At 39.2% G+C, this 13,737-nt stretch overlaps 1 long non-coding RNA gene across 1 annotated transcript; it reads right to left on the bottom strand.

Annotated features, from left to right (window-relative positions):
* Positions 1-37: 37 nt before the first annotated feature.
* LOC128615639 (uncharacterized) lies at positions 38-13,076 on the bottom strand. The gene is made up of 3 exons (XR_008387240.1): positions 10,590-13,076; positions 1,292-1,693; positions 38-123 (listed from the first exon to the last, which is right to left on the bottom strand). It is a non-coding gene; the product is annotated as an uncharacterized LOC128615639 (long non-coding RNA).
* Positions 13,077-13,737: the final 661 nt, after the last annotated feature.

The following is a 13,737-nucleotide window of genomic DNA, read 5'->3' as shown; positions in this document are numbered from 1 at the left end:
TAAAGGTGAAGTTTTCTTGTACTTTTCCTCCATAGAACTGCTGGCTCTTCCTCCACTGTTCACCTAGAAATTGTTTTGTTTTTGTCTTCAAAATCTTTTGCAGCTGATGACATGAGACAGGTCCTAAAATAACAGGTAGAGTTTTATATAAGCTAAGGTTGCAGATGTAACCTTTACCACAATTTTTAAAATACTTCTTGTAGCATGTGTATTATACACTAGGGATATCACGAGAACCGATAGTTCGGTACCAAGTTGGTACCAACATTCTCAAAACGTGACGGTACTTGTTTTTCTGGAGTAGCGTTTGAACCGTTTCTAATGGAGGTACCGAGGTTGCAATTCTTCCGGAACTGATGGAGGCAGCAAATACACGCAAGCATTTTAGTCGGTCCACAAGTGTTGAAGAAGAAGAAGAACAACAACAACAACTACTACAAGCACATGGGAAAAACTGCAAAAGTTTAGCTCCGCTGCGTCTCATTGAGAGGAAATGTGGTATGGAATATGGAAATACTTCGCAGTCGAGGTGGATGACAACAAACATATAATTGATGCTGTGAAGCCGGTGTGCAACCAATGCTATCGTTAAATTCAAACAAACCGAGGAACATCTGGAATTTAGCAAAGCACCTGAAAGACGGTCCTATATTATGTTTGTTTGAGACAGCTGGCGTTGTAGCCGTGAAACCAGCTAACGTTACGCTCCATGTGATGTTAGCGATAGCCGGTTATTTGTTAACGATGCTAACACATTGCAGTGTTATAAACTACCTCCTAATGGGCCACCATGCATCACCATGCAGCCCGTGTCCTGTCAGCTAAATGTAGCCTAATGTCACTAATAATTATTCACATGTTCATGCTTTTAATAAATCTTTTTGGCCTGCCACCATATCAGTGAATTTAAACTAATGCTTGCATTCAGAGTATAAGTTGTGTATGTGTGTGTGTGTGTGTGTGTGTGTGTGTGTGTGTGTGTGTGCGTGTTTAGGAGTGCTGCACCTCCACTGTACTTTCCACTCATTGTCAGATAATGTTTGATAACTAAAATCTCTCTCTTTTTTTGACAGTATCAGCCAGAGGAGGATGTCCTCCAGGAGAGTTTTTGATTAAATTTTTTAAATTTTATTTTTATACCACGCCGTGGTATCGACTTTGGTATCGAGTATCATGTACTTTTGGTGGTATCGGTACCGACTACTAGATTTTTGGTATCGTGACATCCCTATTATACACACAGAGAAAATGTGTTAATATTTATTCATGTGCATATATCAGGCATTCTTACCTTCAATATAATCATCTTCAGGCTCATCTCTAAAGGAGAACAAGCAGATCCATTTACGTAAATCAGGAGTCAGGCCAGACGAATCCGGCTTTGGCAAGACTGATTTCCTCTCATGATCCAGTATTCTGAGAAATTTATAGCAGGCCTCCTCACCCTTGTTTATGACCCAGTCCAGTATCTTCCTGGTTTTGTTGTACTTTTCTGGTTCTGCCTCAATTTCACTAACTTCATTGGCATTGAAGACATTCTGTTGATGAAGTTTTTCAACAATAAGAGGCAGGTTTAGTAACCGTCCAACCAGGTTTTCACGAGCGTTTCTGACATAATCTGTTGCAGAATGATTTGAAGAAGCCATACTGATGCTGTCAGTTCTTCATCTTCATGAACCCATCTATCACTGATCTGACAAGAAATACACCTATTAGTAAATGTACAGTATTTCACTCATTATAATATAATACATTCTGAATTCATATTGTTGGTCAAATAAGTTTGGTTAACTAAGGCAATGCCTTAAAATATGCACAGACATTTGACAACATCTGTCATGTAACAGGGATTGGATATGTATGCAAGTGCAGTTTAAGCTTTTATTTATTAGAGACAGGTAGAAAAATCCCTAACGTGGGGAAAAAACAGGCGAACGGGCATAAACGAGGAAAGTCAAAGCACAGAACGAGAAACTAGGGACAAGATCAAGAACCGGAAATGAGAAACTGTAAACATATGCCTCAGCTGATGGAAGATTTAATGCTCACTTATTATTATCAATATTAAATATTTTACAAATACACACACACCGACTGTTGAGGTCTCCCCTGGTCCTTTACCAGACATTCAACCCCATATCATAATTGAGTAGAAATTTGATTCTTCAGGCAGTGTTTTTTTTTATATGTTTTCTTACAACCCACTAATCTTTGGGATGGGAAGTTTTTTTTGTGTACTATGACATATTTTGTGTGCAGGTCCGAACTCCCTCGCAGAGTTTCCAGCCTGCCCTAAGCCTGCCTTGCTCCCGCCTCCCCAGATGACACTAATTGACAACACGATTTAAAAAGGAAGGAGAGTGAGAATGGTGTGGGATGTTGGAGTTGGTTATGTGTGATTTCTTGTTAGGAGATTGTTTGGTTTGTGTTACTTGCCCTTGTGGTCATCAAATTCTGTATGTTCTGGTTTTGACTCTTGCCTCGTTTTTGACTTAGAGTTTGGTTGTCCCTGTATATGTTTATGTATATTCTTCACTATTGTATGTATGATTAACTTGGTTCACCATCAGTAGGGTTGTGGCTGCCATTTCTTTTGGTAGAGGGTCCTTTTATCTCTGTTTTTGGCTTAGGTAGTTAGGGAAGTATCCTTGTATTTTCTTTATTTTCCTTTTAGGTAAGCTGGCTACCTAACAAAAAAATCCTCTTGTTTATTATTTTGGCCTTGGCCCACCCTGAAGGTATGTCGGGTGTTTGGTTCTTTGTATAGTTGTATGTATATATCCATCCATCCATCCATCCATCTTATACCACTTGTTCCTTCTTCAGGGTCGCGGGGGAACCTGGAGCCTATCCCAGGGAGCATCGGGCACAAGGCAGGGTACACCCTGGACAGGGTGCCATTCCATCGCAGGGCACAATGGTATGAATGGGTGTATGTATATAATTGTTACAATATACCACAACTTTTTAACACAAACCTGGTTGTGTTATTAAATTCAAATTCCATTGAATCCTGAGCTGTTTATTCTGTGCGGCCTAACCTAGACTGGGCCGTAACAGATTAATTAGAATGGCGCCAGACGGTTCAAATTCGGAGTTCGATGGAGTAAGACGCGAAGTTGAAGGCTCCTGCTGATTTCGATTAAAATTGTAAATAATTAGCACTTTTTGGTCATGTAATATATTTTGACTTATTCTACTTCGTTTCCTTGTTTGCACTTTTAACTTTGTGGCATGTTAAGATGTCTGGAAAGAACATGAAAACCCGTGGTAGCATTCAGACACGACTGAGACCTAGTGTGCACGCCGTGAGCGAGTCCCCTTCCCCCCCTGAATCCGCGTCCCCGAGCGGTGACCCTGACTTCGCCGCTCTCAAGCGTGAGTTGCTTGCTTCACTGAGGAAGGACATTGCCGATGTTTTTAAAAAGGAGTTTCGGGCGATGTTCAGGGATGCGCTGTCTACAATCCAGCTTGACCCGCAGGCCGTGAAAACACAGCAGGCTGGTGATAAAGTCGCTACCGAGGCTACCATATCAACACTGAAATGTACTGTTGGGGAAATGGGGCACGCTCTCTCCGGCTGCACCGATGACATAGTTCATATGAAGACTACTATCGAGTCTCTCACTGCGGCCGTGACTCAATTAGAGAATAAATGTGAGGATTTGGAGTCGAGGTCACGGCACAATAACATTAGGATAGTCGGAGTTCCAGAGGGCACTGACACCTGTACAACCGCTGCTGTAACGGCCTTGTTAAAAGAGGAGCTTGGTCTGGAGAAGGAGCCGTTACTGGACCGGTTCCCACCGGACCCTTCAGCCGAAGCCCAAGCCTGGTGAACGACCACGAGCTATTGTGTGCAGATTCCACTATCACAGTGACTGTGTTGATATCTTACGCAGTGCGAGAGAGATATCAGGGTGAACTGCATCACCTATATAATGGAGTTTTTTTCACTTTTCTTTTATTATTTTCTTGCACTCGGCCTTCCAGCTCTACAGAATTCGGATTCTTATTGAAGATATTGTCGGTGCATTACTTCGTCTAGATTTTGTGGACTCACTCCTCTTAAATTTACTTCTGTATTGATGTGCTTCTCTGTTTTTATGCTCTGACTGGGTTAGAGTTTATTTCATTTTATTAGTGTTGTTTCCTCATCTTTACGTGCTACACTGTGTTATATTATTAGTTACAAGTCTTTAAAAGGTAAGGACATTATATTTGTTGAAGTGCGCAGACTATTTATCAGATTTGAAGTCAGTAGGGGACTTTTCTCTTACTGGAATTTTTTTGTTTAAGTAATTTAGTTGGTTTTCACATTGTGGACAACTCTTGGTGGGAAATACTGCTGTCTCCCTTTGTTTTATGGAGACTTTGGGTGTGTAGGGGGAGGGGGGGTCCCACTCCGGCTGGGACAGGCACGCCTTTAAGATTTATTTGTTGGAACGTCAGAGGTAATCCTGTCAAGAGATCTAAGGTTTTTACATATTTGAAACGTCTTCCACTCGAACTTTAATTTGAAAGTAGGAGGGGTCGCTATTTTAATTGACAAAAGGTTACAGTTTTCGTCCACTAATGTTATCGCTGATGCGATATCTATCACTGATGAGAGATATATTATAGTTGCTGGTACTCTAATGCAAAGACAGGTATTGTAAATGTATACGCTCCTAACTTAGATGATTTTTATTTATTTATTTATTTATTTATTTATTTATTTACATATATATATATATATATATATATATATATATATATATATATATATATATATATATATATGGCATCCCTTTATTGTATACTTTTTGGAGTTACAGACACTTCCCACTTAAATTTTTGTGCCTGTTCTTGGGTTTTATAATATTTATATAACCAGCGACAGTTATTGAGTAGCCATGATGAGGGGGGGGTGGTACTTTTAATTTTGTTTTCCTTTGTTAGTATAACAAGAAAAAAGGCCTGTGAATGTTTACTGCTGTGTTGCTCAATTTGTTTTTTTTTTCCTTCTTCTCAATGAAATATTTGCGAAAGGGAAGGGAGGAGAGAAGAGAAAAGGTAAATGAATCACATGAAAATGAATCACATGAAAATGAATCACATGTAAATGAATCACATGAAAATGAATAAATAAATTAAAACACAAAAAAAAGAAGAAGAATGGCACCAGACAAAAGTTCCAGCATCATCTCCTTGGCCAGATTCATGATTCATCACTGAATATCACTTTCATCCACAGTCCATGATTGATTCTCTTTAGCCCAGTGTAACCTTGTTTTCCTTTTAGAACCTTCCCATTTTGTTTATACTTGCACCAAATTTTAGACACAGCTGACTGGGAACAACCATCATCTTTTTCCACACTCCATGTTGTATTTCTTTCTTGAAGGAGTTTTATAATCCTTTTCATTGTTTCAATTTACAACACTCTTGTTGGGGCCATGTTTCCTTTCAAAAAGACCAAGGTTAAGGTCCGTAAGCATTTTTAAAGATCTGTAAGTGCTCCACGTCCCCAGAGCCAGACTCTGCCGTCCGAGTCTGGACCGTCGAGGCCCCTGACCTTAAATGCCACCCATTGAGCAGTGCACTCGATCCCCACGGTTCGCCCCACCAGTGGTGGGCCCATAGGATGGAGAGGGGGGTGCCACGTTGCTTTTTCGGGGTTTGCCCGGCTGGGCAACCACGCCACCAGGGGGGTTCCCCTCTAGGCCCGGCTCCAGACAGGGGCCCCGGGCTTCCTCCGGGCAGGGTAACAGGGTAACTAGGTAGAAGGTCGATGATCGATTTTGTAATCGTATCATCTGATCTGAGGCAGCCTGTTCTTGACACTCGGGTGAAGAGAGGGGCAGAGCTGTCAACTGATCACCATCTGGTGGTGAGTTGGGTCAAGGGGTGGGGGAAGACTCTGGACAGACCTGGAAAGCCCAAACGGGTGAGTATGGGGTGAGGAGTTCCCTTCTTAGGGCTATCCAATCGCTGTACACCCAAAGTTATAGCTGTGTCCGGATTCTGGGCAAAAAGTTGGACTGGTTCCAGGTAGGGATTGGTCTCCGCCAGGGCTGCGCTTTGTCACCAATCCTGTTTGTGATATTCATGGACAGAATATCGAGGCGTAGACTTGGTGGGGAGGGATTGCGGTTTGGTGGCCTGATAATCTCATCGCTGCTTTTTGCAGATGATGTGGTCCTGATGGCTTCATCGGTCCATGACCTTCAGCACTCACTGGATCATTTTGCAGCTGAGTGTGAAGCGGCTGGGATGAGGATTACCACCTCTAAATCTGAGGCCATGGTTCTCAGCAGGAAACTGATGGCGTGCCTACTCTGGGTAGGGAATGAGTACTTAACCCAAGTGAAGGAGTTCAAGTACCTTGGGGTCTTGTTCACGAGTGAGGAGACATTGGAGCCATTGACATTGGAGCCTCTTGGCCGGAGAATCGGAGCAGCGGGAGCGGTATTGCAATCGCCTTACCACACCGTTGTGATGAAAAGAGAGCTGAGCCGGAAGGCAAAGCTCTCGATCTACTGGGTAATTTTCGTTCCTACCCTCACTTATGGGCATGAAGGTACAAGCGGCCAAAAAGGGTTTTCTTAGGAGGGTGGCTGGCCTCTCCCTTAGAGATAGGGTGAGAAGCTCAGCTATCTGAGAGGAACTCAGAGTAGAGCCGCTGATCCTTTGCATTGAAAGGAGCCAGTTGAGGTCGTTCGGGCATCTGGTAAGGATGCCCCCTGGGCGCCACCCTAGAGAGGTGTTCCAGGCATGTCCAGCTGGGAGGAGACCTCGGGGAAGACCCAGGACTAGGTGGAGAGATTATATCTCCACACTGGCCTGGGAATGCCTCGGGATCCCCCAGTCAGAACTGGTTAAAGTGGCTTGGGAAAGGGAAGTTTGGGGTCCCCTACTGGAGCTGCTGCCCCCACGACCCGATAACGGATAAGTGGTTGAGGATGGATGGATGTAAGTGCTCTCTTTTGGCTGCGGATGAATTTGCATTTTTAGACTTGTGCTAGTATTTGTTTTAGAAATACAAATTATGAGGTGATCCAATTATTTATCTTGGAAAAAAATGTCATTAATTAAAATAATTACTTTTTATTTGTTTGAGGTATATTTTATGAAGCCTGAATATTCAGTTATTTAAAAAAAGTCCAGGTGAACATCCTCCAAGTGTGGTGATTCCATCACTTTTACCAGGAGCTGTACGATCAATGTATTGAAGTATTTTGAGTAGTTTTTCAGTTTGTATATTAGGAGGTATTATTCCTCTTATACCACACTGATTTGTGAATGATTGAAATTTTTTGTTTATCAATGAACAATACACTGCACTTTATAACTGTTTATTGTTGTGAATCATCCACAAGACGTAATGTACATGAAATGTGCATAAAGAATTTTTCATTGTGGAAATGGATTTTTCTGACTTCAGCCCCATCTTTTAGCTTTTCTTGTGCTCCAGGTCAGAATTCTGTTAACAAAGTTGTTCATTTTTAAATACTGAAAAGAAAAGAAAAATCAATGAAAAAGTGCAAATAGTGACACTGGCAGTCAGTCTGCTTTCTATATTTTATTAGCAATAAATATTGTAAGACTGGTGGTAAGGTGTCTGAACCTGGAGAGAACTGCTCTCTGAGCAAAAAGGACTCTCACGAGAACTAACACTCGAACTCGTAACATAATGCTGAATGTAATTCTTTCTTCTTATTATTAATAGTAGTATTGGATTTTGATGTGTTCATACCTGGTTAAATAAATTCTTAGACTTGATTATATTCTGACTTATTCTGAAATTATTGTCTCTAATGAATTACATTAACTCCTTGTTACCACAAATCTGCAACGAGGTTACTGCAGGCTAAAATCCAGGTTTAGTTGGAGCATTGGGGGATGCCAACTGAGATTTTCAAGTCCAGACTAACAACTTGGCATTAAGTTAAGTGTACTTAGAGTGTACAAGCTCAATAGGAAATCCCCGTTTAGGACAACATGAAGTTGATGGACCAAGTCTAAACCTCTGGTTATTGTAATATTTCTCTAGTTAATGTGTACATAGGAAACTATGGCATGATTATATACAGCTAATTTTACTCAGATATTATTGGTCTATCTCTGTGGCTCAAGTGGTATAGCGGGGTGTCCACTAATTGTAGGGTTGGTAGTTCGATTCCCGGCCCACGTGACCCAAGATACCAAAGTGTCCTGAACCCAAAGTTGCTCCCGAATGGCAAGTTAGTGCCTTGCATTACAGCTCTGCTACCATTGGTGTGTGTGAATGGGTGAATGAGACACAGTGTAAAGCACTTTGGATAAAAGCGCTATGTAAGTGCAGACCATTTTACCATTACCATTTTAGTGGTTATGACCTCTGCTAGAAATAACCTTACTATAATTAAGTGTTACTATCTAAGGGGACTATATAAAGTACTATTTAGGAAAGGGCAAGCATGAGCAACCATCTAAATAGTATTACTCAATTACCTCTGGCTAATGACCAAGACTGGCAAGTTTGTGGCTGCGAGATCCGCGTACACAGCTGGCGCAAGCCTCTGAGCGACATGGAATCCGAATGAACGAGCACAATTTAAAGTATAGAATAAACTAGAAGTAATCAAATGTGAAAGATCAAAAGTATCAAAATACAAACAACTAGGAAACCAATACAACATTGATGTTTTTATAATTGGTAAAATGGTAAATGGCACACTTATATAGCGCTTTTATCCGAAGCGCTTTACACTGTGTCTCATTCACCCATTCACACACCAATGGTAGCAGGAGCTGCCATGCAAGGCACTAGCTTACCATCAGGAGCAACTTGGGGTACAGTGTCTTGCCCAAGGACACTTCAACATGTGGAGTCATGTGGGCCGAGAATCGAACCGCCAACCCTACGATTAGTGGACAACCCGCTCTACCAACTGAGCCACAGCCTCCCCGTCAGATTTAATTGGAGTCAGATTTAATTTAAGAGAGAGTCAAACAGAATTGGAATGACAAATTTAATAATCTAAATGTATTCACATCGCTTTGAAAAGACAGAAACACGTGGGAATCCTTCTACCACATCATCGCATTCCGTCGTTGATCAGTGAGTGGACCCTTACATTGGGTATCTCTGAAAGGGCACTTTCCTTCCTTCTCTATTGGGGAAAATAAATTTTGCTGGGGTTCAACTCCAAAGGTCTCCTTGGATTCGGTGTAGAAATGTTCATCGGAGCATCAGAAGGATCAGGAGTGGAAGCAGCATAATCATGGGCAGACAGTGCATTAATCTTAGGTGTAGCACCGCCTGATGAAGCACTTTTAAGTTTCGCCATATTAAAGACATCAGCAAAAATTCCATCAAACAACACTATTAAGCTCAGTTGCACAATAAACTCAAATAGTCATAGTTGAGTTAATGACACAATAAGGACGGGTAGAAACAATAAGTTTGGGATAATTAAACTAGCTCACCATATGCATGGATTACTTTGATGTGGCGTCATTGTTTTCACAGATTCACATTTTTATATGTTTACACGGAGACGATAACGGCATCGTTTTCAAAAACTTCCACTTTGAAACCTGTTTTCAAAAGTTTGCATGTTCAGGCCCCAAAACGCCGTTGTCGTGTAAACGAACAGCCAAACCACATAAAAAGTTTTCCACTTTTAGTTGAAAACGTTTTCATGTAAACGGCCCCTTAAAGTGAAAGAAAAAAGAGAGGCTGGTGAGGGAACAACTGTATAAAGTTTCTATAATATCCATAACAGAAATGAATTTCCCTTTAGGAAAATCTACTGAATTCACAAAGACTCATCCGATAAATGCTAAATGAATGTCTCATAACTTCACCATGTCAACAATTGTATGCTTTTTGTAAACAACACATTTTTAGTTGTTATTATTAGCCTTAAATTATGTGGAGCACCCACCCTAAAAGTTCTTGTGAATGAGCTGTTACTATAGAAACAATAACGTACTAGAACTTATCATAAATGCTACAGTCATAAGGACTGTCCACACTTAATCCACACTTTCTGATACAGGAATTTAACCGCACTTATATCACTGTAATCAACACATTCTCGGTTTTAAAAAAAATCTACTGACCATCATTCAGGTGTGACATCACAGCGGATGCCACATGTATGCTGCTTACAATTCAAGTGAAGTCATGATCTCTCTCTGTAGGCATTCGTATTTTCAGCAGGAATGTTAGATAGTCAGTCTAGGCTAGGGGCCTAAATGATTTCCAGTCTATAACAACTTACCCATATTCCTACCCTTCAAAATTTGCAGAATCAATCATTTTCAATGTTACATTTCCATTTTTGTATTTTATGGTTTAAACACATTCGTTTTCTTCTTGTAAATCACAAAATGATCAAGTGTGCCCTATTTCTACATGAATAAAATCTTATATAAAATAAGTATTTTCAGCAGATGTAAGAAAACAAAAGTAAAGGATCATCCAAGCATAAAAGTGTCACGATTCATTTCGTGAGCAATAAATGTACAAAAAAAAAGTACAAATGAATGTAAACTCCACAAAGAACAATGGATCGGAAAAATACACAGGAAGTGTGACAAAACCGGGTAACACTTACCCACTATCCGTTCACATGCACTCTGAATAAGGTTTAGAGAGTATAAAACTGGATGTTGTCCTGCTTGGTTCAGATCTCCACGGCTGGATCACAGAAAAGTGTACTATGTTAAACATTAAATGAAGATCTTCTAGAAATCCGGAAAATAACCGACTGTTAGTCACATGACCGCCTGTGGTAGGGTTTATATGCATCAGTCTGAGTTCACCTCTAGTCATAATGAAACTAGGTTTGACTGTGCTGATGTTTAATGTCTTTAGTTAACTCTAAAATGTAAACATGTGTACAGCGAACTTACGAATTTAGCGAACTTGCCATATTGCACTTTATCATTTTATCTTTATTTATTTATTTATTTATTTACACGTGCAGACTTTAACCTGTATATTTAGAATCTGTGAATACACACTACAGACTACTTGGTCACCTTAAAGTTAATAATGTTAATTTCTGTAAATGAACGCATTCAACTGTGGACTGTGTTTCTGTGTAGTTGTGTACACTTAGCTCTTGTAAGGTAGTAAGAAAGCACGGGTGTGATGGGTACAGCTGTAACAGCTGTTATAACCTCACAGTAGTATCTTGCTTCAGAGGCTCTCAAAAGACAGAAAAGACACACGCACTAATTCCTAGCCCCGAAAACGGATGGAATCTTTCATTGCATGTAATCAAAAACATGAACAAAATCCTTCTACAGTGAGCATTATTCGCAAAAAAAAAAAAAAACTCGTTTGATTGGTCAATAACATTAGTTATTTTTGCCTTTCCAGTGAGACATCAAGAAGAGTATAGCGTAAAACTACACATTTTCCTAAATGGTCTAATTTCCTGTCCACAATTCTGGGTGATCTAGAAGGATGATCTGAAATGTAAAATAAATATCCCTTGTTTCTGGGGATGTAAAATAAATATCCCTGGTGGAAAGTATGAAGTCTGTAATTTAATCACTGAGTAATTTAACTCAATGGAAGATTGAGTTAAATTACTCATATCGGCAACTGTGAATGATTTACAGTGAACAATTATCCGAATAAGATCTTCACACTGGTAAGTTCTTCACATGTAATTATGTGAATTATGTGGAATATTAACATGTGACAGCAGAGGGCGCCACTGACATAATACAATAATGTGAATCATTCTGGATATTTGTGACTGCAATCTTCCAAGAAAAATGTTACATACCTAGGGCAGAGATACTCTGAAATTGAGCTGAAATTGAACTGGGGAGTAACTAAGAGATAGAAATTTACATGTTACACACACACACATACACACACACACACACACACACACACACACACACACACACACACTCTAGCATGCCTCCTTTTAACGGCTCATTTTTTAAATGGAACTGAAACACATCAGATAACAAAAACAAGATTCTCTGATTAATAACGATTTTATTATTTACTTGAACCGTGTGGGACATCAGTGAGATTTTACAGTCAGGTTCAGGGCTTCAGCTAAACTCTACAGAGACGCAGGAAATAAATTACACACATGTGATGCAAACCCAGATGATTTTAATCTTACTGCATGTTTCAAACAGGAACTAATGGCTTTCACTCAGGAAAAGGGATTGGCTGTAGAGAAACACAGACAAATAAAAGTAGTTACAGTGCTCATCATCATCATCATCATCATCATCTTCATCATCATCATCACAGGCAGTTAAACTGCATCATTAAAGGTTATCGTCCATTTTTTCTTCCAATTTTTTTCTTGTATTTATGGTAAATGTATATAATTTATAGGTCATGTGAAGCATTACTTTGTTATCTTAAATATAAAAAGGCTCACACACCTTACATGTGCATCAGTGACGATTGATTTAGTTTTTTTTTTACATTTTTATTTATTTACTTTTCTGCCTATTAGTCGATTTTAAAAGCTTAAAGTGGTCCTGACACTTAAAAAGACAAAAACATTTATATTGTACAACTTAAAGTGCTCACCGATGTACAGCAATAAAATAAGAAACAAAATATCAAATTTAATTTGATAAATATACAAGCAATAATCAAAATGGTTATTTCCATGGTCCGTCGTTAAGCACTTTGTGTTGTGAAATATTCATGAAACACGATGAATAAAGATGTATTAGGCGTACTCTGGCCTGTAATTATTTATATCTCAGATAGCGATAGCGACAGCTCAGTAAACACCACTCTGTATTTCTCACCACGACTCGCTCTCTCCCCATGATGATGTCCAGGTTGTTGAGATAGGACACCTTCATACTCTTCAGCATTTCCTGGTGTTCCTTCATCTTCTCCTTCACTTCTTTTGATTCCCTCACCTTGTTCCAGTCCAGTCTTTATCACTCTACAGACAGACACAAAAAAACAGCATTTATCAGCCAAGCTTTACACGCTTAAACCTTGTTCATTTACATTAAACATAACGGTAATCTTTCACTAATCCCCAATATTTAACCCACATTTCAGAATGTACAGAATAACCTGCTCCTGAGAAGTTACACGAACCAGGCACCATAGCAATGATATAAAATCAAAGAATACAAAAAAATGTAGGCTAAGAATAGACTTTTTTAATTAGGCTATATTTAAATAAATAAATAAATTAAATTAAATTAAATTAAAAAAAATTCCCAGAAGCAATAAATTGTAAATAAGAACTTGGACCTTTTTGTCTTCCATTAACATACCAGATACAGTTGAATTTCTTTATTCAGTGGGATTGCGAGACAACACACACAGCTGCTCTCCGATTATTGTTCATCTGTAAAACTCTCTGTGGTCTGCTACAGCGCTTTAAAATTCATATGGAAGAGGACTGTGGGGTTTTTGTAAAAAAAAAAAAAAGGGAAATAAATTTAAAAAATAAAAATGCCCCTGAGACCATTGGTAATTTATTTTAGTATTGTCCTAATGAAAGAGTTAGAAAATGATTTACAAAAAGAAGCTAGGATTGCTGTTAATTTTATAGAAACTGGTGTGATGTTAAAGTGTTTTTCAGTTGATGGTGATAAAAATCTGTAGTATTTATATGTTATTTAATTTTTAGGCTCTATTTGCTCGTTAAAGTTGAAAAATGGAATAAAAACGAGCGTATTTTTAGAAGTTACAATTTAAAGCTGAAATTAAAACGTATTTGGAAATGATATATAAAAGTAAAAAAA

Source organism: Ictalurus furcatus, chromosome 12 (assembly GCF_023375685.1).
Source record: "Ictalurus furcatus strain D&B chromosome 12, Billie_1.0, whole genome shotgun sequence".
Lineage (NCBI taxonomy): Eukaryota > Metazoa > Chordata > Actinopteri > Siluriformes > Ictaluridae > Ictalurus > Ictalurus furcatus.
This window is presented reverse-complemented; position numbering and strand designations above follow the sequence as displayed.